General features: G+C 35.4%; 1 pseudogene; it reads left to right on the top strand.

Moving 5' to 3' along the window:
• Positions 1 to 369: 369 nt before the first annotated feature.
• LOC131078934 (carotenoid cleavage dioxygenase 8 homolog B, chloroplastic-like) lies at positions 370 to 7119 on the top strand (annotated as a pseudogene).
• The last annotated feature ends 20736 nt before the right edge of the window (positions 7120 to 27855 follow it).

Here is a 27855-nt window from a genome sequence, read left to right as displayed (position 1 = left end):
CATATAATTAACTAGATTATAAGGGTTTGCTCAAGCGATAATATATTTGAATGGAAGATTCAGGCTTCCTAGTTTGGATAAACTTACAGATACAATTTAATACTAAAACTCCACGTCTGTGACTGCGAATCTAATCACTTCTGCTGTCACCACCCTCCAACTCACTCGGGTGTCTTAATCTCAAGATGTTAAGCAATCAGCAATTAAAAACAAAAGTGATTTGATTGGCTACAATGGGATCTCTTCAACCAGTTATTCCAAACATTTCATTTGTCATCTTATTACCCACGTAGTCTTTATAAAATTGAGAACGTTCTTTGCTTACTTTCATCACTTCCTAATCTGCCCCTTTAGAAATCTGTTAAAAAGATGGCCACTTTACAAGGATCTCATGTTTTCTTTCTTCAGAGCTCAAATAATAGTTTTTGGAGTCAAAGGCATGGGAGTAATTATTATAGCATGATTTGTAAGACCGCAAACAAACCTTTGCTATCCTCCTCTCTTCTTTTCATGAAGTCTGGAAGAGCTTCTTCAAAGATTGAAGCATCTACTGTGTCGACTCCAGCTGAAGAAAAAGCAGTAGAATTTGTTGGGTATTCCAAAAATATGGCATTTCAAAGTGTGAGACAGGAGCGTTGGGAAGGTGAACTTCCAAGTGGATGGGGAGATTCCAAACTGGCTGGTGAGTATAAGTATAATTATTGAATGAATAGTATTGAGTTCAATGATGTTTAAGTATAATAATTGTTTGATTATTGAATTAGATAATGTTTATTTAGAGTTGAATTCAATTATATTTAAGATAATTGTTCGATCATTGAATTCAAGTATGTTTAAACATAATTGAATTTGATGGAGTTTTAAGTATAATTGATCAAAGGTGGAATTTGAAGATGTTAAAGCATAATTGTTTGATCCTTGCACTTGAAGATGTTAAAAGCATAATTGTTATAACCATTGAATTTGAAGATGTTGAAGCATAATTGCTGGACCATTGAATTTGGGAATGTTTAATAACCATTGCATTTGATGATGCATAAACATAATTGTTTGACAATTGAATTCAACCATGTTTAAGTACAATTGTTCAACCATCAAATTAGAGGATGTTTTATCATAGTTGTTTACCCATGAAATCCAATGATGTTTAAATATAAATATTTAAGTATTGAATTAGTTTTTGATAAGGATAAACGGGTTTTACAAGGACTTGAAATCTAAAGTTTTACAACAACCGGCCAACAGCCAAACCGGCAAGAAACAACAACAAAACAGGGGAGCAACCCCGAACAAAAACAAAAACAAAAAGAAACACAGACAAACGAGCCGAAGCAAAAAAGCCCTTAGTTAAGTGAGAGCACCAAATCCTTGTTCTTTTGGATGGAAATCCTGATGATTTCCTCAAGCTCCTCCATGATGAATCTGGAGGTACCCTTGTTGTTGCTTCTACTCCTGGTTCTAGAACTGGGTCCCGTGGTTTTGGTGTCTCCAGCAGCCACATCATCACCACCAAGATCTTTCACCGGGTCACTGTGGAAGGATCTATAATCAGCAACCATCTCGTTGATCTTTTCCAGCCCCTCAATGTTGTTGCTCATGGCTTCTTTACTAATGACGACCGGATTCTTGAGATTTTTCTTAATCTCGGCCATGGATTGTTCCACCTTATCAATCCTTTGTTCATGGTTACATTTCATAACCTCAACATTCTGAGAGAGTTTTTGAGTCATGATCATGAGTTTTTCCGGCTTGCTAGGTTCAGGGGAGGTGGTGAAAATGTCAATTATTTCTTTAACCCCCATCTTAAGGGTGTCGATTTCGCACTCAACCCACTTCTAGCAACGCTCCTGGCTTCTGGTGGCTTCCATGACAAGATTCATTAGACTACCATCTTTCCCCTGATTGTCTTTTTGGACATTGATAGGGATGTCCAGTTTAATCCCTTGGTCCGTAATCTTCGGGCTGTGATCCTTCACTGCCAGCTTTTTCTTTTTGGTGAGGGGTTTGGCCTTGGAGATCAACTTGTTGGTGGTTTTGTATTTACTGGCAACCCATTTGGGGGATTCTTGTTGCTAAGCGTCTCAGGAGTGACCATCTTTTTTTTTTCCTCTGTCGGTTCGTATTAAGGGTCATCAGTGGGAACCCCACTATCGTCCAGGTCCATCTCCAACTCAGAGACGTCATGGACCTCCATTTGCAGACCAATCTCGACAAGCGGGGGCACAATTTCAAGGGATTTGGCATGTTCCATGATAAGGACAATAAGTCCCTCATGAAGAACAAGGTTGCTAGGGTTTTCCAGGTGCTTTTCTAGGTTGTTATCAAGGGAGGAGGCAAGGTAATAGGGAACAGAGATAATTTTGCCATGGCGGAAATAATTTAAAATAGTGAAATGGTAGGAGAAGATACTTGCATACCTACCATCAAGGGTGATATATCTCATTAGTCATATTAGCCCCTGGGGCCATGAGGTCTTTTCTATTATAACCGCCATCAACCATCTTGGTGACTATGGAGCGCTCCATTAGTTGATATTTAGTCATCCTGCCATTGAATTTGAAGATGCTTAAGCATAATTGTTTGACCATTGAATTCGATATTGTTTAAGTATAATTGTTTAACCATTGAACTCAATGATGTTTAAATACAATTGTTCACTGTTAAATTTAAAGATGTTTAAGTATAATTATTTGACCATAATGTTATGATGTTTAACTAAAATGTAATCAAACTATCAATATCATCATTGAATAATCTAATTTAAATTAGGATAAGAAATATTTGTGTTAAAATTTAATAGATTATATCCAAAATAATTTGAATTTCTAACAGCTAATTATTTTCTCCTGATGTTTTACAAAATGGAACTTACTTAAGAAATGGACCAGGCGACTTTCAAGTAGGGGATATGGCTTTTCGATGGGTATTATTTATACAACAATTTTTTTATATGAATTCAAATCAATAGAACAAGTTCCTCTTAATCCATTTTAAAATATGTAATTTATACTCCAATAAAATTTTGAAATAACTAATGATTCATCTTGAAAAATATTAATATAAAATCAACATTATATTTATTCCAATATTGAAATGCCTACATTCATGAATATCAATATCTAATGGGTTGTTTTGTTTTTTTGTTGCTAGATATTCAACCCTGGTGCGTCTTCACTTTGATAATGGAAGATTGATTGCAGGGCATGCACAGTTAGAATCTGAGGCATACAAAGCAGCCAAAACACAAAAGAAAATTTGTTATCGTGAATTTTCAAAGTTTCCAGAGCCATCTAACATGTCAGCCAAGGCAGGCTATGCTAGCATGCTCGCTACTGTCTCAGACAATGCTAATATATCAGTCGTTAGGTTGGTTTTTGCCTTTGAAATTTCATGTTAAAACATTATGTGTTTTAGTAAAATATTTTGAAACTAAATGAGCCAATTTGATTTTCATGTGTCAATCACAGTCTACCTGATGGGAGAGTTGTGTGCTTAACTGAAACCAGTAAAGGAACCATGGAAATTGACCCCAACACACTCCAAACTATTGGAAGGTTCAACTATAATGACAACTATGTGGTAATTTAGCCACTTTGATGTTTAAATTTGTAGAACCACACGAGTAATTTTGTAAAAGAGTATATTTTTTTTAATTCAATTTAAACAGTACATTTTAAGCTTTGATTTGTTCAGGTGATTTATTTGAAATTGTTCATTTTTATTAGTGTGATTTAAGCTGAACTATTGAAGAAAGTCAAAACTTAGAATGTATTGCTTAAATTGAAATGTATTTTTAACTGACAAATTCTATACTATAAGAAGATTTTTTATATAGATTAAAAGTATTATGTCAATTGAAATGTTTATACAATGATTTTTTGTGGATGACATTTAGGGTTTCAACCAATCAGCACACCCTCTAGTGTTTGATGATGAACTAATCATGATGCTTCCGGATTTTATGAATCCTGGTTATATTGTCCTTCGAATGCTTTCTGGAACGAATGAAAGAACACTAATTGGAGGAGTAAGACCAAATATTGCATTAAATTTTTTATGGACTATATTAATTTTTGTAGTCAAACTGATCAATTTTGGTACAACCATTCAGGTGAATTGTAGAAATGTTGGTCCTGCCCCTTGTTGGATACATTCTTTTCCAGTAACAGACAACTATGTTGTTGTTCCTGAAATGCCTTTGAGATATTGTTTAGAGACTCTATTCATTGGTGAGCCACTCAAATGGTATCCTAATTCTAAGGCATTCATGCATGTGGTGTCAAGAGAAACAGGAAAAATGGTTAGTATATTTCAATCTTTACTTCAATCGGAAGGAATTTTCATGCTATTGAATTGGCATGCATATATTTATAGTATAGTTTGGTTTTGAAGCTATTCATTACATAAGTTCTCTAATAATCATATACTTTTCATCTATATATATACTATTTTAATCTTCAAAATATAATCACAAATTAATATATAAACAATGACAGGTTGCATATGTTGAGGTGCCACCATATATGACATTCCACTTCATTAATTCTTATGAAGAGAAAGATGAGGAAGGGGTGCCAATCTCAATCATTGCTGATTGTTGTGAATGTAATGTTGATTGCAATCATACTAGACAAACTAAGGCTACAAGACATAAGATCTTTCTCTAGCAAGGATACATTTCCAGATGCAAGGTAATTTTTCCTTTTCAATAATTTAAAAAAAAAATCTATATTTTGATATTGATTATAACATTATTTAGTTTTAGCATGCTCTATGATGGGTTCTTATTTAGATATTATTTCTTTTAAAAAAATTGTAGTGGAACTTTCTTTTGTTATTGCTAGTAACATAGTAGTTGTTATGAACTGGGATTGTTGAGTATGGAGACAAAAATAACTTTCATGGCTTAGAGAAATGAGTGGTTATGCGAATATGTCACCAAACAAGGACATGCCACATGACACATGGTAGATGAGATCATGTGTGCAGTGTTGGTATTTGATTGAAGATTGCATTGATGAATTATTGTGTTGTCATTGATGTCAATTGTAATCAGTAATGATGTTGTTATGATGATGTTTTGCAACCGATAGATTGAGCAAGTGAAGGAAACAGGTATTACTTTAGAAGCAATGAGATCAACTGGTAACCCTACCTGTTGATATGTTAAACCCTAACCGGTGGAGCTTAGTGAATCAGTTGTATTGATTTATGATCAAATGGTGATCGGTAATGATTATGCCATGTATACATGTTGTATGTGATAAGTTTCAAATGGTTTTTGGCACGTAGAGATAACGATTGTATCTTAGGAATGAGCGAGTTCATTGCATGAAGAGGAAACCGTGTGATGAGTTACTGGAATCGATGAAGCGATGATCAAGGAGAGGTCGAGGTTGTCTTGAACAATATGCAATGATTTCTATGTAATCTAATGGTCATACTTGAACTGATTTGTTTGTAATCTCTATGAGATCTTAGGTTTGTGATGTGTTACAAACCTATTGTTTTGCATATAAGGTCGATGAGTTGTTTTGTTGTAGTGTTGGCAATTTTGGTTAAGTGTCAGTGTGATTAGTTGTCGAACTAGAAGGAGTATCTGCAGTATGTGTAAGGGCAAATAGAAGCATGAAAATGATATGATCAAGCAGAGCAGTGCTATTTACTAGATCAACAAACCCCTATTGTTCTCTAACAATTGCAACAATTAAATCCCTTAACTGAGTAAGTCTTAACAATCTTAGTGCTATTTAAATCCTCTAACCAATTGATCCATTAGCTTGGATTTTAAATCCTCTATCAAGGTTACTCCTAATAGGGTATTGCTTCTAACAGGGCATTATAGTCAATCCCTTAACTGGGTGGTCCCTAACAAGATCTATTCTTAACAGGACTTTTTGTAAAGCATTAATAGGCTTGGCTCTTAACAGGGCAAACTTTAGAAGAGTTCAGAAAACTTGTGGGTATTCATCTCCACCGTGGTTTTTCCCATTTGGGTTTCCACGTCAAAAATCATTGTGTCAAGTGGTGAATGGTTTTTGTGGTTATGATTGCTATGGTTAATCTGCTTAACTATTAAATCCACTTAGTTATGATATGATGACAGACAGTAATCTGAAATGTACTTTTATTATTGCTAGTAAAGTATTTTGATGTTTTGGTTAAATGGTTTTGGAGTTTCAGATCTGTTTTACTATTATTTTGGTATTCCAGTCAACTGGTAAAACTGTCAATGCTATTGCAGTTTGTAGCTCAGTGTTTCAACCAGTTTAGTTCAGTGATTGACTTGTGAGATTGCTTTTGAGTTTGGTGAAAGTATTGTCAGTTTTCTATCTACTGATTCAAGCCCCTCTCAGTAGTTGTCTGGATCCTTATTGATTCATCATATCTTCATGTAGGTGTTCTATTTTTATACCCAATATTACCTAAATGAGAAGATATTAAGACTTACAATATTTGTGTTTTTTCATTATCTGAATTGGACGTTTCACAATTCCCCTAGATTGTAGTCCAAGAGGAAAGCTAGAGACAATAATGCCTCCAAATGAGCATGGAAAAGGGATAGACATGTGCAGTATTAATCCAAATTTTATGGGGAAGATGTATTGTTATGTGTATTCTTGTCGAGCACAACATCCTTGCAATTTTCTAAATGCTCTTACTAAGGTTATAAATTCATTATATTGTAGTTGTTTCTCCATTCTTTTATGAATCTCACTTACCTTATTTTTCTATATTTCCTCTAATTTATAATTCCATATATGATATTTTTTGTTAAATCTTGTAGATTGATTTGAAAGAGAAAAAGGTGAAAAATTGGCACAAACAAGCCCACTGAACCCTTCTTTATAAGTCGACCCGGAGCTGAGGCAAAAGATGATGGTGAGAATATTAACATTGAATTCATCAATTTATTATGCACATATTTATTAGCATTGATTGATCTAAATTGTTGTGTTGCATTGTATTATAGGTGTGGTCCTATCATTGGTTAGTGATAGTAATGGTGATGGCTTCATTCTAGTTTTAGATGGAACCACCTTCACTGAAATCGCTCAAACAAAGCTTCCTTATGGACTACCTTATGGCCTACATGGATGTTGGATTCCCACTAAGTGATTGATGAGGAGATTGTGAGTGTGATTTGAATTTGAAATAAGAGACTATCTTTATTTAGAAGATAATATGTTATTGTATTAGACGAGTTCATTTCTAGTGTGTATTATCTATAATGTGAATATTATTTAATAGATTGATTTGATATTCTTCAAGATGATTATATAGCTCATTTTCTATGCTTAAATGTATACTATAGATCATTTGATAAATTTAATAAATTGATGATTAAGTAGTATTTGTTAAAAATAATTAAATTTTTATTATAGTTGATTTTTTAGATTTTTAAGATGTACTAAAAGTATTAATTAAGAAAAAAAATATCATTATAATTAAAAGTATGAATTTAAGTAATTTAAAGATGAGATAGTAAATAATTATAGAATTAAGGAATCATTTATTGATTTAATCATCAAGATATGAAAAGAAAAATAATAATGAGAAAAACATTTATATCAATAGAATATAACTTATAGGATTAAACTCATAATAAACTTTAATTTTCAAATAAAATTACATTAAATAGCAATAAATTGATCATGCATATGGTTTTTTACTATTTGTGATATTTATATTATCATAAAATGTGTATTTTATTTGTTCCTCTTATATAGTGACAATCAACCACTACACTTGATTTTTCTAACAACACTTAACTCTAAACTACATATACTCATAAAACTCCTTTATATGATTTGAAAATCCTCAAAGCAATAATTAATTAACATAAAATTAATTCAATATAATTGTTTATTAGGTTTAAGTTAGTTTATGACACAAGTTTGAAGTATGTATTGTCACATATGATGCTGCCATTTGTTCTATCAATTATACATGGTCATTTCTTAAACTGTATTCTAAAAATGGTGTTGAGATTAAGGTTCTAGCTACAAATTTCATCAATAGTGAGAATGATGTTCATTCTTGAAAAAATTTCCTACCTGGGGATGAGTAACATCATTTTATTAATATTACTAAATGTTTTCATTAAAATATAGCATGATATTGAATGCTTAGAGATGAAAAAAATGGGTTGGTGAAGGATACATTATATTTCAATATATATACATGTATGTCATAAAACAAACACGCATGATTATTGCAAACATCTCATGGTTAGTTATGATCTTCTTAGTTCTATTTATAACATGATTACCTATTTAATTTTAATAACCAATTGTAATGTTTGGTGGAATGGGATTCACTAGTTTGAACATGTAGCCTAAGAATAAAACCCATTCACAACAACATTGCATTGGGGAAACAACCAATAGCCCCAACTTGAAAACTATTGGAAAGAGTTGGGCACAAGAATTAATTGTTTCATTTTTGTTAAATTATTGCAATTGGATAAGATATAATTATTAAATGCAATAACAAGGGCTAATGATTCAAAAAAGAGTAATCATCATAAACTGTAAGCTACATATTAGATATGCAGACTTTGAGTACAAATTAGGAAATAGGAGTCAGATATGAAATTGTGTTTGCTTGGTTTGAGCCCAAATGCATTGGACTATGGACTAGGAAACCTAGTCTTGAAGGTGTTAGATGTGGATATTGATAACAGATTTGGGATCAAGATGTCACTCAGAAAATCCCCCTAAAATTTTATCAAAAAAGTGTCAAACAATTATCATCGTCCAGGGTATTTTGCTTCTTCAAAATATGGTTCTCTTTGTCTTAGTCTATACTCTTTGGATTTGTATTCCTTGTCTTTTGATCCTATAACATGTACAGACAAGAGAGGAAAAATGGTGTTGTCGGGTTGATAGGAGTTTGCCTAGATCAAACCCTAGGTTTGGGATTAACCCTTTAATGATGAATGAAATAGAAAAGAGAGTTTACCCTTGTAGGACAAAGACTATATTTGAAAATAAATGCTTAATTAAAATTTTATACCCTCCTTTACGAATCTCCTTTTCCTTGAAGTCTTCATAAAAAGGTTTACATTTCTATGGATGGAATTCATGTGGGTCTTCATACAAATTTGATCATGGATGCTATCTTGAATGCTTGAAATTTTAATACTTGACCTCTCATTCATTGCCTTAATGATGCTTGATTGCTTGCTCAATTAAAATGGTTTTTGTGGAGTAAATTCCTTGATGAGAGATATTTCAATGAGGGTTAAAGACTTGATTTTATACCTAACCCCATGAAACATGTTGAAAATTTTGAAGGCCGACATCGAAAATCATTTCCGTCTCAACTTTTTTCAACCATTGGATGATTCAAATTTGGGCCCATTCAACCTAGACTATGACACCTAACACCCTAGTCTAGAAGGGCTAGGGTTCTGGACTAGGTTGCTAGATGCCCTAGTTCAATTTTTTTGGATTGAGCCAAGGTTAAGATACAAGAGGAGAAGATAGAGATCATAGAATTTAACAATAATGTGAAAAATAAAGCATAATTAGGACATAAAAGGAAAACTTACTAAAGTTGGGCCCAAGTGAGAATGAAATTGTATGAGGATACAATTTATGATACTACATTTAGCCTTCACTTTAGTTGGAGTATGAACCTATGCTCATACTCTCAGTAAAGTACAAATGGCATTCAAATACTTTCACCAAGACATTAAAGAGACAAGAAACACCAAGCCTCTAAGGGTTGAGGAGATCATTAGTCTAAAACATCAAGATATAAGGAGTAATGCATAGAACAAAGATATATGACTTCTAGGTCTAGTAAGGAACTACTTACTATGATTCATATGAGAAGAGAGAGAGAGAGAGAGAGAGAGAGAGAGAGAGAGAGAGAGAGAGAGAGAGAGAGAGAGAGAGAGAGAGAGAGGAAACATGACTTCTTGGACTAGTAAGGAACTACTTACTATGAGTCATATTAGCACAAAGAGAATTGCAAATCAAAAACCTGGTTTGCTAAATAATCTAATGAAAAATCAACTTTTAAAATGGGTGCTACAATGTGCATCCCTTGGTTATAAAAGTCAATGTGAACCTAGGATTACATAAGATTATGGCATGCGTCTTAATCTTATGACTTGAGACATAATGTGATGACTATCCAATGTGTACCCTAAGTAAACTTAAGTAACAATTGTGAATATGACCTAGGGGTTGAACTATCTATTGGCAACAACAATGAAGGAAAACTGAGAGTGGGGGTGAATCTTTTTTCACTGCATTAAACACTTTAAGCACAATCTCAAATTTGATCAACTACATAAAAAAGAAAGATAAAAACAATAACAACAACACACATAACCCCAAGATTTTTGACGTGGAAAAACCGGTCAAGGGAAAAACAATGGCAGGAACCTACCCACAATGAGATGATACTCTGCAATAGTATGTGTAAATATTATAATGGGGAATGCACATGCATTCGAGCACACTTCCTAGAGCTCACTGCTCAAAATACAATGACCTAGAATGCTACAACCCTCAAGGAAGGTTTACTACCTTACAACAATATTCGGACTACAATCCGACAAAGATGAACTGAAAGAATAGCATCTGCCAATGCTTGATGACAGTTCTGGTTAAACTCAATTGTTATCTCTACAACACTCTATTCTCAATACACCATACCGAAAGATAAATTCTCTTATTCGCACATACACTACTCTCTGATAATGCAGACTCAACACTGATACCCAAATTACATGAATAGAATACCTATTTATACAAATAATCAACCTTGACTACAAGGTTGGTCAAACCCTCAACACCTAATTACAAAATTACATCACACGATACATAAATTAACCGTCGACCAATACAATGCCATAAACAATATATCATAGACCCAAATCAACTCCTCGAACACACAACACCACCAGGAATCTCACCAAGATCAATTGCAACTCGTTACACCACCAAAAATACCACATAACACGAAGAATATCACCAGACCCATAAGATCTTCAAGAACACACGCAATGATCAATGCGAACCACGAAAGCAAATAGGACATGATTAGGAAACACCAACAAGCACGTTAGAACTATCCGCAATAGTTGCACCAACACCACTTAATCAAATCTTCATCAATCAACACGCTAACACTCAAGAACACTAAACAACAACAACTCAGACAATAAAGATAGCTTGTGGAGCATCAAATCATGAACGATATGAAATAAAGATACACACGAACATCCTAAACACTCGCAAATCTGCAACCAAAAATATCATCATACTAGAGCACAATGGATCAAACACAATATTGAACACTAAAAAGCCAATCTCCATACTGGAATCCTCAACTCCATCAAGTCATCACATAGCATTATGGAATCAATAAATAATGAAGTATCTCTAGTTTATTCAACATAGAAAACAAATAAACAATCCAGATCAACTCACTGCAATCACCAGATCACCAAACAACTCTTTGCAACAACAAAGCACAGGAAAATGTTGACGTCAATGACAACAACATATCCTAGCAGCAACAATATCCAACACTAGCTAGGTCAAGCACCTTTTTCACACCAACAAATTTGTAAGGCCCATCAATCACCTAACAATTATAACTCATGTGTTTCCCTTGGTGGTTCTATTACTATTAGCTAGTCAACTAATGATTTATACAATCTTAACCTATTATGATCATTGACATGTATATTTCGATAGTATTGCATATGAGGAATTTGATGTGGATATAAGGTGAATTGTGTGTACCATAAACTTATGTCTTGTGACAAAAACATGCATAGTAATAGTAAGGTTTGTATGTTTGCTAATAATCCTTGTACTCTTGATCATGGAATTGGATCTATCTAATGTTATGATATTACATAAAATAGTGTCATTAGTAAATATTGTGTATCCCATAGAAAACTTCTATATATAGAATGGTCATTGTTTTAGCTCCCTCTCTTGTGAATACTTACTTTGTAGTTGGGTTTGAAAAAAAGGGTGGTATGTTTTGTGTTATTATGATCATGTGATCCTTTCTTTTAACAATGAGAAGATAGCCTTATTTTAACAATTGATAAATTATCATGACATGCATTCCTTGAACTTATCAAGTACTTATTTATTTTTTCATGTTAAACCTTATATGCACTCATGTTGGTCATAACCTTTAGAAATTGGTAGTCTTGTATAGTATAACTAGTTATAGTAGTTCTATCTAGTATAAAATTGAGCTTAGGTTGAAATAGTGTATATAGTTAGGATAATTGTAAACTAAGGAGGTGTAATGTTGATTATCACTATGTTGTCGATTCAGATGATTTCTAATCCAAGATCATTCTAATCTATTTTATGTCTAGAAATGAAAGTGTGAATCTCAAACAAAGTAACGATGAGTTGGTCTTTGAAGGCCAATAAGAATGAGGTTTTGGCTATCTTGTTCCCCAGATGGCTTTCGGTTCATAGCGTTCCTCCCTATTTCTGGCATTTTTTGCCCGTCTTTGGAAAATTTGGGGGATGTACTTAGAATGAATAATTCGCTTACCCTTCTTCCACACCTTGATGCGAGGGTTCTGTTTGCTATTACTCCTGGTAAAGATCTCCCTAATGAGCTTGTTATTGACATGGGGGTGTAGCGTCCTAAAATTGCGACACTTGCAATTTTGACTGCATTTGGGTCTTCATGATGGCGACGCAACACTGAACCTGAATGGAGACCCCGAAACTTGCTCACGACACCAAAAACTGCATTTTTCCAGCACCCTGGCCTGATCCTCCTTGCACCCTGCTGTCCCGGGAGGTGGGACCAGAGCGCCCAGTGCCCTGGTCCTTCAGGACCAGGGCACCGCCCTGGTCCCCCAGGACCATGGCTCCCAGCACCCTGGTCCCTGGCCCTATTTTGGGCCCGGTCTCCTATGGGACTTCGGGCCTTTTTGTTTGCAAATTGGAAAATAACATTTCCTGGTCGGCCTAAGGTCGGGAAAATCAGTCTTTTAACCCTAATTGGCAAGTATATAAACTACTTTTCCTCTCTCATTTTAAGGGGAGGGAAAAAGGTGAAAACGATATTCAAACATTCAAGCATTCAAGCATTCCTTCAAGCAATTGATCATTCTAAGTCTCCATTCAAGGCTAAGTGTTGCATTCAAGCCAAGGATTCAACCATTGAAGAGGAGATCACTTACAACACATTACATGCTACAACATACAACATACAACAAACAACAACATCTATACCTTCGCATATAAGGATACAAACATCCTTACAACAAGGTATTAGTACTTGTTTTACATTACATTTACAGCATTTCTCATTTCTTGGTTAATTCCAAAACCAGGGTTTGACCTAAAGGCAAACCCCTAATCCCTAACCCCCCAATCGTCTTCGCTTTTCTGTGTGTAGGTTGCAGGTACGCGACTGAAATTGAAGATCTGGAATGCTTGTGCAAAGACGAACAGATCCCCCTTCGTTTCGTGGATTTTTCGGAGGACCGTGTGCACGCCGGGCGCCATCATCCCGTCAACTTTTGCTCAAATTTGCAGGACAGCGCCGTATCGACATTTTACAGCTAATTCCAGGTCCGCAGCTTCATCCTATATCCCTATCTCAGTTTATAAGCGAATCTTTCTCACTTTCTATACATTCCTAGCTTAATTCTTCTATCAACATTCTTTACAAAAGAGGGTAGCCTTGCTGTCTTAACCCTTGAAACTCATTTAGCATCCAATCTTGCATTGTGTGGGATTGGATCTTGTGGGTTTCAACCCCTCTTTTGAATGTAAAGTCTCCCAAGTGAAAACCATCAACCCTAGTGAATCTCCCTTCTCTCTCCTTGGAGTTGGGGAGGGGAGAACGACTAGGGTTCGATTATTTTCCGCTTTACAGGGGGATGAAACTTTCTCATGCCCCGTGAAATATTTGGGTGGCATAAATGCATGTTTTTGTGTTGTATGGAAGGCCATGTCAGAAGGAACTGTCCCTTGTTGGGTAAGAAAAATGCTAATCCTCCCTTTGCTAAACCCAACTCCTCTATTTTACCCTTGTTTGGTTCCTCTTCCGAACCGGAAGTTGCAGTTTTTGTTTCCTCCCCACAGTATGAACTAGTTGGTGGCATTGACTCTCCTGTCCCGTCTTGTGATAATCAAACTTCCTCTCCTTTTTTTTCCCCTCTCCTTTTCTTCTTGACTCTCCCCCATCCTTGGCTGGTTCACGTGCTCCTGGGGAATCTGTGCCTTATTTCCTTAATGCCTACTAGCTTGCTCTTTTGAATCTTGAAAACATTGCAGCTATCAGAAAGAGGATTGAAAATATTATACATAGTGATGGTGATGCGAAAGGAATTTGCGACAATGAACATAGTAATTCCTCTACCTTGTATGTGAGAGGAGCCTTGGGTGTCAAGTCTCCAACACCGAGAGAATTTAGGAAGTTCCTAAGAAGGGGGCACTTCTGGTAGGTGGTCTAGGAGCTACTTTTTTAGACTCAACTCCCTCTTGGAAAGATGATAATGAAGAGATGTTTATTATTAAGAAAGCATATAACCCAAATACACCACTTATAGATGTAATCATTGCCTTTGGTCCTTCCAACACTCCCCCTTTTAGGTTCCCTCTGAAGACTATTAGTGCTTTAGATCCTGATAATCATGATGACTCTCACACCCTGGGTAGGGCTACTAGTGGATTGGAGGGTAAGCTTACTGAGCTAGCTTTACCAGATGATGGAAAGAAGGTGGGTTACGAGGAGTGGGAAAGATGGTCTATTGTGCCTTATAAATATCCCACTTCAAAGGAGATGATTGATAATGCAATGACAAATATTGGATATAGAAAGGCTACTACCAAAAGAAAGAAACATTCAAGAGATTCCAAGAAGTTCACGACCCTCGCTATGGGGCAAAACAAACCTATGTATTCAAAAAGAAAAGGGGGAGGCCAAGTGGTTCCACCAATAAGAAGCATGACAAACTCTACCCTAAAATGTAGTTGCCTAAATGCTATAAATCATTTAGGGCCCAAATGGAAACCACACCATAATATGTCTAATGGAATGTTAGGGGGTTAGAATCCTCAGATAGGAAGTATGTCATCAAAAGATTTTTTAGAATGAAAAAGAATGTGGACTTTGTAATGTTGTAGGAGATTAAAGCAGTCCAGTTCTCCCTAGATGTCATCTGAAGTGCATATGGAGGAAGCCTCGTATTATGCTACTAATCACTACAAAGGTAAGGGGGGGATTCTATTTTGGTCTACAAAAGATGGGCCAAATTTGTGAAGGAATGGGGTTGTTCTCCATGTAATAGAGTTGTATGGATCACTTTGAACTATAAGCAACAAAAATTTGGGGTTGCCTCTATTTATGCACTCCTAATGACCATAGGGAATGCATTGAGCTCTGGAATTGGCTTTGTTTCTTAGATGACATTCCTTGGGATTTTGGTGGGGACTTTAACATGATAGAGCATCCTTAGGAAAAGGTTGGAGGAAACAAATTTGAATGGAAACCCAATGAAAAATTATTTTAGTGAAGATTGATCAATAAACTCAGATTGGATGATCCTTTGGCTGGGAAGAAGAAAGACAATAGTAAGATTTGGTACACATGGTGCAATTATCAGTAGGGCAAAAAAAGAATCTATAGTAGATTGGATCAGTTCTATTTCAATAAATATGGTTTTAGTTTTATGCATGACAAAAATAGAAACAGTGTGAAGGCGATACTTTATACCTTGTCGGATCACCATCTTATTTTTGCTACATTGATCCTTAACTCTTCCCCCCATCCCTCTCAAAACGTGAGGGAGGTGTTCTCTCTCAATACTAGTTTATTGAAGGATAAAGATTTTGTGTTTGACTCCTACATTATTAGATAGTATAATTGTTGGCTCTCCAATCTCATCAGTGCTATAGGCATATGGAATTAGAATGTAGATATCTGGAAGATTGTTTTTCAAAATGTTGGTAAAAAAATGCATTAGATGACAAAGGTTAGAAACCGAATTGCATGAAGATCTTGTTGCTATTGAAGGTATCCTTCAAGTGAAATCTAGCAATTATGAGACCACTACTAAACTCCAAGGAGCTATGGATGAACTAAGAAAATTACAAAACCATAAAATTCACGGAGCAAAAGGGAGGGCTAGAATCAACTAGGTGAATCATGGTGACAAGGGATCTAATTTTTTCTTTTAGATTCTTAGAAACAAGGAAGCGAGGGAAAGAATTGATAACATAAATGATGGGGGAGTTAACATCTCAAATCAGGAAGGTATTCTAAAAGAATTTGCACTTAATTCTACCAAAATTTGTTCTCATTGGAAGACTTTGACCCTGACATAGAGGTTGAGAGATTCAACATTTGCACAATCACACCAAAGAATACCTCTAAAGAAGATTCTTTGTCTCTTGACAAACCTTTGACTATAGATGAGATCAAGTTATCCATACAATCCTTGAAGAATGATAAGGCCCCTGGTCCTGATGGCCTACCCATTGAGTTTTATAAAATAAATGTTAACTAGATTAGTGAGGATCTTCTTCAGGTATACATGGTCGCTATTTACAAGGGTTCACTAGGTAGAAAAAACAATTGTGGAGTAATTAAGCTCATCTCAAAGGATGGGGACAAGGCTCTTATAAAAAATTGGAGGCTCATCACACTTTTGAATATCTCATACAAAATTGTGGCCAAAATTCTTGCCAAAAGGCTCAAAAAATATTTTACCCAAGGTGATCAATAGCATGTAGATTGTCTTTGTCAAAGGGAGGTATATCCTAGAAAATTTGATTACCTACTAGGAGTCTATACACTGGGCTCATGAATCTAAGAAAAATGGAGCAATGATTCTTGTAGATTTTGAAAAGGTTTATAATAGGATTGAATGGAGTTTTGTATTTATGATGTTGGATAGTATGGGATTCCCCAAACTCTTCTGTTAGATGGTTAAGACTATCATGAAAGATGACAAGGTCCATGTGGAGGTCAATGGAATAAGATCAAAATACTTCTTTCTTACCAGATCCATCAGACAAGGCTACCCTTTATCTACAACCCTCTTTATTCTTGTTGTTGATGCATTATACTTTTTGCTTAGAGACAACTCTTTGTCTACTAAAGTCAAGGAGATAAATATGCCCAATAGGGATGAAATCCTCAACATATAATTTGCAGATGACACAACTATTCTAATGGATTTGGAGGAAGATAACTTGGAGGATTTAATGACTAAGATTTTCATTTTCTACAGAGCCTCTGGGAGCAAGCTCTCTCTTCCTAAATCTATAGTGTTGGGGTGGGATCAACATCCACTTGTATGGTTCTCTAAATTTCCAATCATGTGGGGCAGTCTTGAGCATCTAGTTAGATGTTTGGGTATTCCCTTTGCTATTAATCCTAATTTGAAAACGATGTGGGAGAGGGTTAAAGTCAAGATTGATAATAAACTTAGGAATAACCATCTTTGGAGAAAGTTGGCGAAAGTTTCTCTGAGGCTTTTTTTATATTGCATAAGTCTATCACAGAAGAATCATTTTCAATATTGTAGGCACAGTGAGACACAATTTTTTTTAACAAGTTTGGGAATGATGTGATGGAGCCATGAGGAAGGGCAGAAAACCAAGTGAGGGCATCTGCAACTTTTTGGAAAAATCCTTCTAAGGTATAGGTCACTATAGGAGACCTCTTGACACAAAATGTGAAACTCGTGGATGTGGTATCTAGGATCACCCTTGCCTTTGCACTTTTCAAATTTAGGTATTTTAAAGCTAGGTGGGTAGGTGTAATAGAAATGGATGGTTCATAAGGACAAAGACATATTTCCTCAAAGGTGTCAGGTCTTTTGTTTGTCCCATTGTTAATTTTTTTGATAAGGTCTTTCATGTCCTGGATTTATTTTATGAGGTCGGGTTGTTGATTAAGGATATTAGGGACATAGTGACTTATGTTGGATCCTAGGACTTGATGAGATGAGGATCAAATACCACCACCATGAATTTATTGATATGAGGAAGCAAAAGGTTGTGAGGAGATGGCAGGTTGTGATGTAACAGAAGGTTGCGATGTGACCTACGGATAGTGATAACGAGAGGCAAACTTGTATTGATGTAATTGAGAGAATTATAAAGAGGAGCGATCAACCTAGGAAGTTTGGACACGGTTGGATTAGACGAGATTTGAGGTAAAAAAAATTGGAGGTATGAAAGTTAGAGGTGCGGAAACTATTGGTGTAGATATCACAGGTGGTGGATGGAGGATGATGTCAATATCAATTTGATCTACAAGGTCACCTTTTGAAGGTTTATCAAGGATAGACCAGTCAAATCCTGCAGCATTCATGCCCCTTGGGCGATAAGATGAGCTAAAAGAAAATTAGAATTATTTATGCAAAGCATCATGGACCCTCCCACAATCACATTGCAACTTATCATTCTTGCTTCTTCAAAAACTCAACTCTTCTTGTTTCACCTTCCTTCACTAGGCTTCACCAAGATGCCCAAATAGAACTATCAACCTCACCAACTTGTTCCAACACTTCCTATGGTCTCTACATACCCTATTCCACTTTAACCAATATATTTCACTCACCCTATCAAATGGTTTTCTCACAAACCCTTACCCGGGTCCCTAAATAGGCCAATTCCCTAGTAGCCCTGTTCAGTGGGTATTCTGACATTTACTCAAAATAATTTGAAAAAACTTGAAAAATAAATTTTATATATGGATACCCTTTTGTAAGTTACCTAACATATGTGAAAATCAACTATGGTTCTTTTGGACGAAATACTCAGACCAGCACCCTGCTACACACCAACTAAGCCCAATTAGCCCTCTTTTCCAAAGCAAGTACCAAAAAATGGTATGAAAACAAGTCCAACCAAAAAAAAGTCTTGAAAAATGTTTCAAAACCATATATTTTCTAGGTTTCAAGACAATACACACTCAGTTGATAGGTTAGATACTAAACCCCCCTTTTTAGGCCTAAAAAACTAGGGCCTCCTTATTCAAACCCCAAAACTCACTTCCAGATCTTGAAACTTGGTACTAACCATTAATTTACCATCCCCTAACACTTTTTCACATAAAAGCACTACCTCCTTAAGATATATCTTCTGCTGCTATACTCATGCCTCCATTTTCATGCTTTTCCTCACTCAATCTCTTACCCTAGGGTATCAACACTTCATCTCCATGTTATTCCTTGCACATGTAAATTTAGAGATACATATATTACATTATTCCTGACCCATTCCACAAGAAACAACAACCACATAAAGTGGAACGGGTCACATTTGCATTGTGACTCTCAAAACTTCCCAAAAACAATCACCTACAACATATTTTAGGACAGCCAATAGAAGTATATCAGATTTGAATGTAAAACCTTCAATAATAGTATCAAATTATAGTACAAACACTCCTCTACATTTCCAAATCCATTTCCAATAAAAAATGAAGCAAAGAAAAAGAGTTTCAGACCAAAATTGCAAGGAAAAACCTTGTATTTTTATTGCCAAACTCCAAACTCTTACAATGCCAAGCAAATCTGACCCTCTACCTCTTCATTTTGGATCATAACAAACATATTTAAACCTATTCCCTTCATGGAAACTGAAAACCAACTCTTAACCACCCATACAACCACTTTTGGGTGTTTACAATTTTAATTTATTGTCAAATTGACAGTTTTAGTTGTCAATTGACAAGTTTTTTAACATTTTTGCATCTTGACACTTTCTAATTAGCTTTATTACATTAATATGGTCACAAAAGATCTTATTAGACTTAAAATTCTCATTAAAAACCTATTCTACCCATTGGACCCCATTACATTACTCATTTTGACATTATTTGCCCAACATGGCAATTTTGACAACTTATTATAAAATGACTCATTACATGAGTTTGATGACTCCAAATGGAATTATTATCCATGTTTAAAATATCAAATGGTAATTTTAACCTCATAGACTTAATTATCTCATAAATCTTCATTATGGCCTCATGGTGGCCAATCTTGTCTTGGGTGCTCCTGCACTAATTATGTTTAAAAAAATTATCCATCATGTCTTGATTGTAAGGATCAACAAGAAAGGATTGGACACATGGAGAAAGGTCAGGTTGATCAACAAGTTTTTCCTATTAATGTGGTGGGTCTTGATTATAGAGGATACTAGTATCGGGCATTCCATAGTCTTTGACTGCCATTTTCACCTTTTGAGAGCGAGTCAAGACCATGCACGAATAACCTTAGGGATGATATAGAAGAAAGTTTGATGATAGGACTTAGCAAGTTTTGATTTGATGGGAATGGATTTGGATGATCCTTAGATTGGGATGAGATTGATTTGATTGGGATCACACCTTAGTCCTTAGATTAGGATTTGGGGTGAGGGATTAATGATGTTAACCACAAGCTAGGTGACAACCAAGCTAGGTAAAATTTAGACCCTATGATAGTGATCAAGTCCTTTCCTACTTATGATATACTATAAGGGTTTGGATCAACCCACAATGATTAGGCAAAGGCACTTGGGGGAGATTCTTTCCCAAGTACAAAAAATAATTGATTGATTGATTGAGGATGAAGGTCTAAATCCAAATTTAACAAGGTATTACCCCTATGATGAGGTTATTATGATTATTGGATTGAAGATTGATTAATTGGATCGGAGATTGATTGAATTTGATTGATCGTGCTAAGTCCTTTAAGGATTGAGGGGGATAATGATTATGTAAGGAAAGAAAATGATGGTAGAAATGTGATGAAGTGGAGGTTACCTTAGGTGGACCAAGATTCAATAAGTGATCGATGAAGAAGGAAAATTGTATGAAGGGATACGACCAACCCTATTAGTTTGGTAAGACAAACCTAAGCCTTGGTGCAAAGCGCAAGTTCTCAAAGAGTCATCGACACCAAACTCATTGTTGTGACCATGGGTGTAATCCTGAAATTGGTTTAGGAAGGTCCTATGTTTCAACAAGATTTTTCTATTTATGTACAAGAAATTTTGATGCTTAAGGAGTTGTTTCAAACTAGGCTTCTTCTTCTTGACTTGAAGATGGATTGACTTTTTGGGATGTTTGATTGACTTGGGCTTATGGAACATGAAGGAAATTGTGAAATTTTGATGGTAAAATATGGGAAGATGTTTTTTGTCAACTACTCTTGGCAAGAACACATCAAACAAAGTATACACATTGGCCAAGTGTACACACTTGATATCAAGCATGAAAATGATGGGGTCCTAGATTAGCCCAACAAATTTTCACCGGTTTAACACAAAATGAAGACATGCATCAAACATACAACTTAGGCTAGATAAAGGAAACCATTCAATAGGCCTCTTGTATAAGCGATACCTCAAACAAGCAGACAGATAGAGATTCTAGTAGCATTTGATCACCCTTATAGCTCACTCACGTCTCAAGCATACCAGATCCTCTTACCCCAAAGATTTGAGGATCTATCATATGGGGAATTCCTATCTCATCTTGAGTGGGTACATGAGAGGTAACTTCGGGGTACGATCTGCATCCCCTATACTATGAATGTGGGATTTTGGGCTACTACAACAAGGTTCTTAGTGTAATTTGGAGGGATCACCAATCCAACAACAGATTCTCAAAGCAAGCCACTTAAGGCTTTAATTGAGCTTATCAGTGTAGAGGGGGCCTCTACATACGTCGAATTCACTCAGCACTTCAGTCGCCCGACTACCATATTTATATAGCGTCTCAGAAAAAACTCCTTTGAGATCACATCGAGAGAGTTGATATCCCTGACATGTCCCAATTAAGTACCCTTGTGGGGTGATGAAATCCCCAATCAAGAATACCCCCCACTATAAAAATAAAAAGGCGTGCGTTGTTGATCGCTTTTTCTCTTACACCCAAGATCCATTAAGGCAAGGGGAGAGGATATTCAAGTGCAACAGTGGTTCTACCCAATAGATGTGCAAGCACACAAAGCACATAAAACACTCATTTATTTCAATCCCACATGCAAGGTTATCTAATCTATAATGTGAGAAAACAAACTAAACTAGTGGGAAAAAGTATTCTTTGACCAGCGAGGTTGCACAAAACTAGTTAGTAGTTTGAAATTAGCCTTGGACAATCAGAAAATACCTACTAAAAATTGAAAATGAGATTAGTAACTAAAAACACTTAAGGCCTCAACATAGACGTCAAAGCATAGGCGCAAATGCTGAAACGGGTCTACCTACAAACATAAAATGGAAAGTGCAGGAAAACAAAATTTGAAAATTTGAACCTGATTATGAAATTACTAAAAGATGCATATGTTGTTCTAATGTGCAGATGTCAAAAAGGCTAAAAAAACAGATAGAGTTAGCCGAAAGGTTTTAAACTTTGAAAATTTGAATTTGAAATTTAGGTAGGCCTTTTCAAGTCCGACGCAGACATTGAACCACAACGCAGATATCGATCATTTGCATAGACACTGATGTATCAAAAGGCCCGAAAACTAACTTAGCTAGCCTAAGAAATCGACTAATTTGTAAAAACATAAATCAAATGTGTTATTCTAGGTTGTTTTTGTTCTTTTTAAATTCCCCCCCTTCTTTAGATGTTTTTGTTCTTTTTAGAGTGTAAAAATTAAAAAATGAAGCTCTAAACTGAGTGTCAAAAGACATTATGTGGAAATGTTGATCCAGGTGCAGAAACATTGATGTACAAACCTGAAAAAATAGCGGGTTAACAAATTTAAATTTTCTTCGCAAACGTTGATCTTTGGTAGAGATGTTGAACCAACAAAGCACAGATGTTGATTTGCAGACGTAGACATTGTTTTGAAACCTGCAACTTAGAAACTTGCAAAAAAACTCAAATTTAAGATTGGTAACTAGAAACGTGGGTCCCATCAGGCATGCCAAAATAAAGAGCGACAAAAAATTATAAAGTGGTGCAATAGTTAGTTAATCAAACATAAAACATTCAAATCATAAAACTAATATCCATTATACCTTGCAATCTTGTCTTTCTTCTTCGGATTGAACATTGTATGAAGTGAAGAAGCACCCTATCTCCACTTGATTTGATGAGCTCCAAGATGGTTTTGGATTTCTCTCCACACACAACAACTAGAATGTATATGGATAGATGGATGGATAAGGGTTGGATGAATTGCAAATGAATGACTATGGATTGGATACTAAATTGCCTATAATGCTGATGCACAAGGATGATCTTAAGCACAAAAGAGTAGCATGAATTTGAATGAGTATGAGATATGAAATGAAGGGGATGAAATCCCAATTTGTAGATTGGAATGAGGAGGACTGGATGGTTGGGATTGAAAATCAATCAAGGGTTGAGATTGAAGGAGATGGATGAGGTGGATTGAGAGGACATGGTGTGGAGACCAAGAGATTTTCCATAAAGGCTTTTCTTGTCTCCACACCCCACAATGTACATGGGGAAGATACCCTCAAGTACATTGGGAAGACAAAAAGGAATTAAAAATTCCCTGGGGGAGAACAAGGGAATTACAAATTTCCAAATAATGAGGTGCATGGGAAAATGAAAAGGGAAAAGGAATTAAAAATTCTTTGGGAAGATGAGAGTGCATGGGGAAGAGGAAATTTAAAATCCTTGAAATGACCAAAGTTGGTGCATTTAAGGTTGCGGGTTGAGAGGGGGAACAAGCCATTTATGACAATTACTTGACTTGTAGCTAATCATGGAGATTAGTCACTAGAAAATGATTAGAATTAGTGATTAAGTGAGATAATGAGAGATTGCAAGACAAGTGGAAAAGTTAGGAGGATTTGACAACATGAAAGAGAATGAGTGGAGGAATTAAAAATCGGGAAATAATGATAAGCATGCTTCTAGAAGAATTAATTAGTTTAAGTGAAGATAAGAGGAAAGTGATTTATAGAAACCGCATGATTTAGTTAATTAATTTGAATTAATTAATTAAAGGGGATTTAGATGAATTAATTAATTTGGGAAACTTTAGAAGAATAGGGAATAATTTATTTATTTAATAAATTAATTATTGGACTATAGTGACAAGATTAATTAAATTAAATTTAATTAATTTTGAGAAGAATAAAGGGTAACATAATTAAATCAATTAATTATGTAGTAAGGTTAAATTAATCAAATTTATTTATTTGAGCGTCTCCAACTATGTTAACTAGGATCAGAAAAATTAAATCACATTCAACCATGCACACATTGCAGTAATCTTGAAATAGAATTTAACTCCTTTAAAAGAGACCAATCACCAAGAAAGAACATTCTCCATTGGAGAATACAAGTCAATGTGTCGTTAACACATAGATTCATACAAAATGTACACAGAAGATAGGAATAATCTAAAATTGGTCGTCTTTCATTAATTTCAAAAAAGGAATTGATATATTGCAATGGAACATGACATTTGTAGAAAAGAAAGGTTGATATCTCTATTATACTCAAATTGACTCCTAATACATTCTACTTAAAATTTTTAGGATCCTTTCCTATAAGACATGATTTCTCTTTTATAGCACAAGGGAGAAAAACAAGCTTCAGGCCGAACATGACACATGTCAAAAAATGATTGCTTCATACAATAGAATATGCCATAAGGCATCAATTATATGTATAATATAAAATCCTTCTAGAAGGGATGAGAGAAGGTGACAGGAATAACAATTTCTTGGAATTGGAGCCACAAACCTGAGAGGAGTGGGGCTGATGTGTCTTCATTCTGCATCTCTGTCCTTGTCAAAATTCAAAAAATTTGGCACTAAAGGCAATGTGGAACTGGGGCTGGTACGTGTTGAACGTGTGATCAAAATGCACCAGCAAAAGAATAAGGCAGACAAAAGTGGTAGAGACAACAACTACTCTTCCTCTGGCTAATACTTTTCAAGTGTGTAGTATTTCTTGCGCCAATCATCAACCTATTTAGTGGATGACCATTCACAAGCCCTTAATTCTTCTAGCTTATTTATAGCCTCAAGAGTTCTACTGTCTAGCACACTTTTATCTTCTACCACAAACTTTTGATAGAAAGAATCACTCTCCAAAATTCTATCAATAATTAAATAATATATACCCTTTTGGGCAAGCTCCCCCCATATTAATTGGTCTAGTACTATTGCTATTGCTTCTCTAAAGTCAACTTTCCATTCTTCTAGAACAATGATCTTCCTTTCATTATTCAAAATAGTGGGGATGTCCAACTTTTGCAAACCCTTAAAGGAAGTCATTCTTTCCCTTAGGATTGATTCTCTATTCTCAACATGGGGGATTTCCTTAATCATCAAATTCTAATTCCTCCACATTGTGCCTATGACTTGTGGAGTTGTAGACAGGTTCTTTGTTGCCAAGAAGATTTCTTTTAAAGTGATGGCCTTGGGATGCCATGTGGCCTTTTATACTAGTAAGTTTATAGCATAGAATAGCAGGGAGTGCCCTTGGTTTAGCTTCATTTTATCCCGCTAGCCCGCGGGGTCATCTTTTCTTTTGCTCTAAGCTTGTGGGAAATGGGGGCAAGTCTTCCCTTTGATGTTTTCCTTTTATTTTTGTCATCACAGGGTAGTGAGAATCTTCATTCCCTATTTTCTACTCTTCATCTCGACATCCCTCAAGCTTCATCTACTACAAAATTCCATGCTACGGGGTAGTTGTGAATACTTTATCTATTAGTTGTTTCCTACCCCACTAGACTATGAGGCTATTTATTCTTCCATTTTACCCTCACAAGGTGGAGGGGATACCTTCTTCCTTTGGGCTTTCTTCATCCTGCCAACCCTCGAGACAAAGTTACTAGTTGTAGAGACCATGTAGGGTAGAGTTGTTTTCATACATCTCGCTACTTTGCGACACAATTTTAAGTGTTGAATGGACCTTGCAAGGTATTGAGGAAAGCCACAAAACAAAAACCATCACCATCCCACATCACCTTTACACTACATAATACGACCCCGCAAGTATATCCAAGAGCCTCAATTAAGTGAAAAACTTTTAGCATGTGGCATTAAGTTTGAGGGTAGAAAGTGTCATGCACACTAGGAAAATAAGAACTAGGACTTAGGCAAAGATATTAAAACTTGCCCCTCACTTTTAAAAGGTAATCGGTCCAAGAGACAAAGACCTAGCGCACAGGGCTGGTCACAAGATGATTAAAAACACTCCCGATGACAACTTAAAGGATTGCAACTTGCCATTGCCAGATAATGGCAAAATAGAAGAAAGAAGGACAGTTCAATGCAGAGACACAAAGGATTGAAACCCTATCAAAACCTCAAAAACCCTAACCCTGGAATATTATCTATGTCAAATATAATTCCTTGCAATATAATTATTTAAGTCCTTGGAGTGGTGAATATTCAAAGGATTGTAAAAAAGTTGGGACAAATTAAATCTTGTTCAAAAACAACTAAAAAATATAATATTTAAATCCGATGACTATAACCCTTTAACATCACTAGAACCCACAACTTGCATTACTGAACTCTAAAGTCAACACTATTTGTATCCAATAATATTCTTATGAGAACCCAGTAATATATTTATTGAAGTATGATAATAGACATACTAGTGTGTGCAAAAATATTGTGTTTAATCCATTTATAAGCATATAAAACACACACATACACAATGAAACATTGTATTGAGGAAACAAAATAAAACAATTAAACTACTCCCCAATGTCATCTCATCACTCCCTAGTCTTGATGACTTTATCAGTTCAATTGATGGCTCTCAGATGCATGATTTTACAAAGTGACCACTCAATAAATGAGAATTGATATGCAATTTACGATCTAAAAAGCTAATGCAAATTCTATGCTAATTCTACATTATGATTAAGCTACCATGAAATCCATTGGCACTAATGCTACTCTATGATGCTATGATGACTATGCTATGATTGTTGGAAACAATTGAAAATGTTGATAGAATGCTAATAATGATATGATGCTAAGGGTCCTTCTCATAGCCAAAAGAGGGGGTATTTATAGGATTTCCATGACCAGAGGTGAGGTGGCAATCTTAATCAATGGTGCAAATCTAGTCTAGAGAAATCGACAGTCGAGATCGAAGAAATTGGAAAGAAGTTGAGGAGATGGACACTTGTCATTCCTAAGGAGACAAGTGACAAATAATCTCCAACCATATGCCAACAAAGGGGTAAGTGGCAGGGAGATAAGAGACATGTGGCATAGATGTCACGTGTCTCCAAGAGAGGGTAGACACTCAAAATATGGTTAGGATAAGAAGTTGGAAGGGATAGGATTTGTTAAACCCTTAATTGGATTGGGTGGGTTAGGAGTAGGAGCCATGTGCTTAAATTCAAATTTAATGAAATGGGGAATTTAAATATACAAACTAATAAATTTGTATATTTAATTGAAAAAATGAAAGAAGATGATTAAAGTGGGAAGAATAGGAATAAATGAACCATATAAATAAATTATTGAATTTATTTATATGGTAGAGGAATGAAGGCCATTAATTAAATATTTTTGTGTTTAATTAATTCAATTTTCTAGACCAATTTTTAGTGTATACATTTTGCCCCTCTTTGAAGCAATGCGTGACAACATATCAGTTCAAAGAAAAAAAAATGCTCGTTGCTACTTATTTGGTTTTGCTGATTTGGTTTGATATGATGCCCCAAACACTGATTATCAACTAACGGATGTGAGGATTCCCCCTTGGGAGATAAATCAGAAAACTTTTAATTGCAAATTTTTAAAATTTTAAATTTTTTAATGAGTTAGGTTTTTTAGATATTTTCTAAATTTTTGATTAATCTCTCGATAAAGAAAATTTTCAATCATTGCCCGGCCAGCTTGTGCGATTTTTGCATTTTGATGAGATAGATTG

The sequence above is a fragment of the Cryptomeria japonica genome, chromosome 2 (assembly GCF_030272615.1).
Source record: "Cryptomeria japonica chromosome 2, Sugi_1.0, whole genome shotgun sequence".
Lineage (NCBI taxonomy): Eukaryota > Viridiplantae > Streptophyta > Pinopsida > Cupressales > Cupressaceae > Cryptomeria > Cryptomeria japonica.
This window is presented reverse-complemented; position numbering and strand designations above follow the sequence as displayed.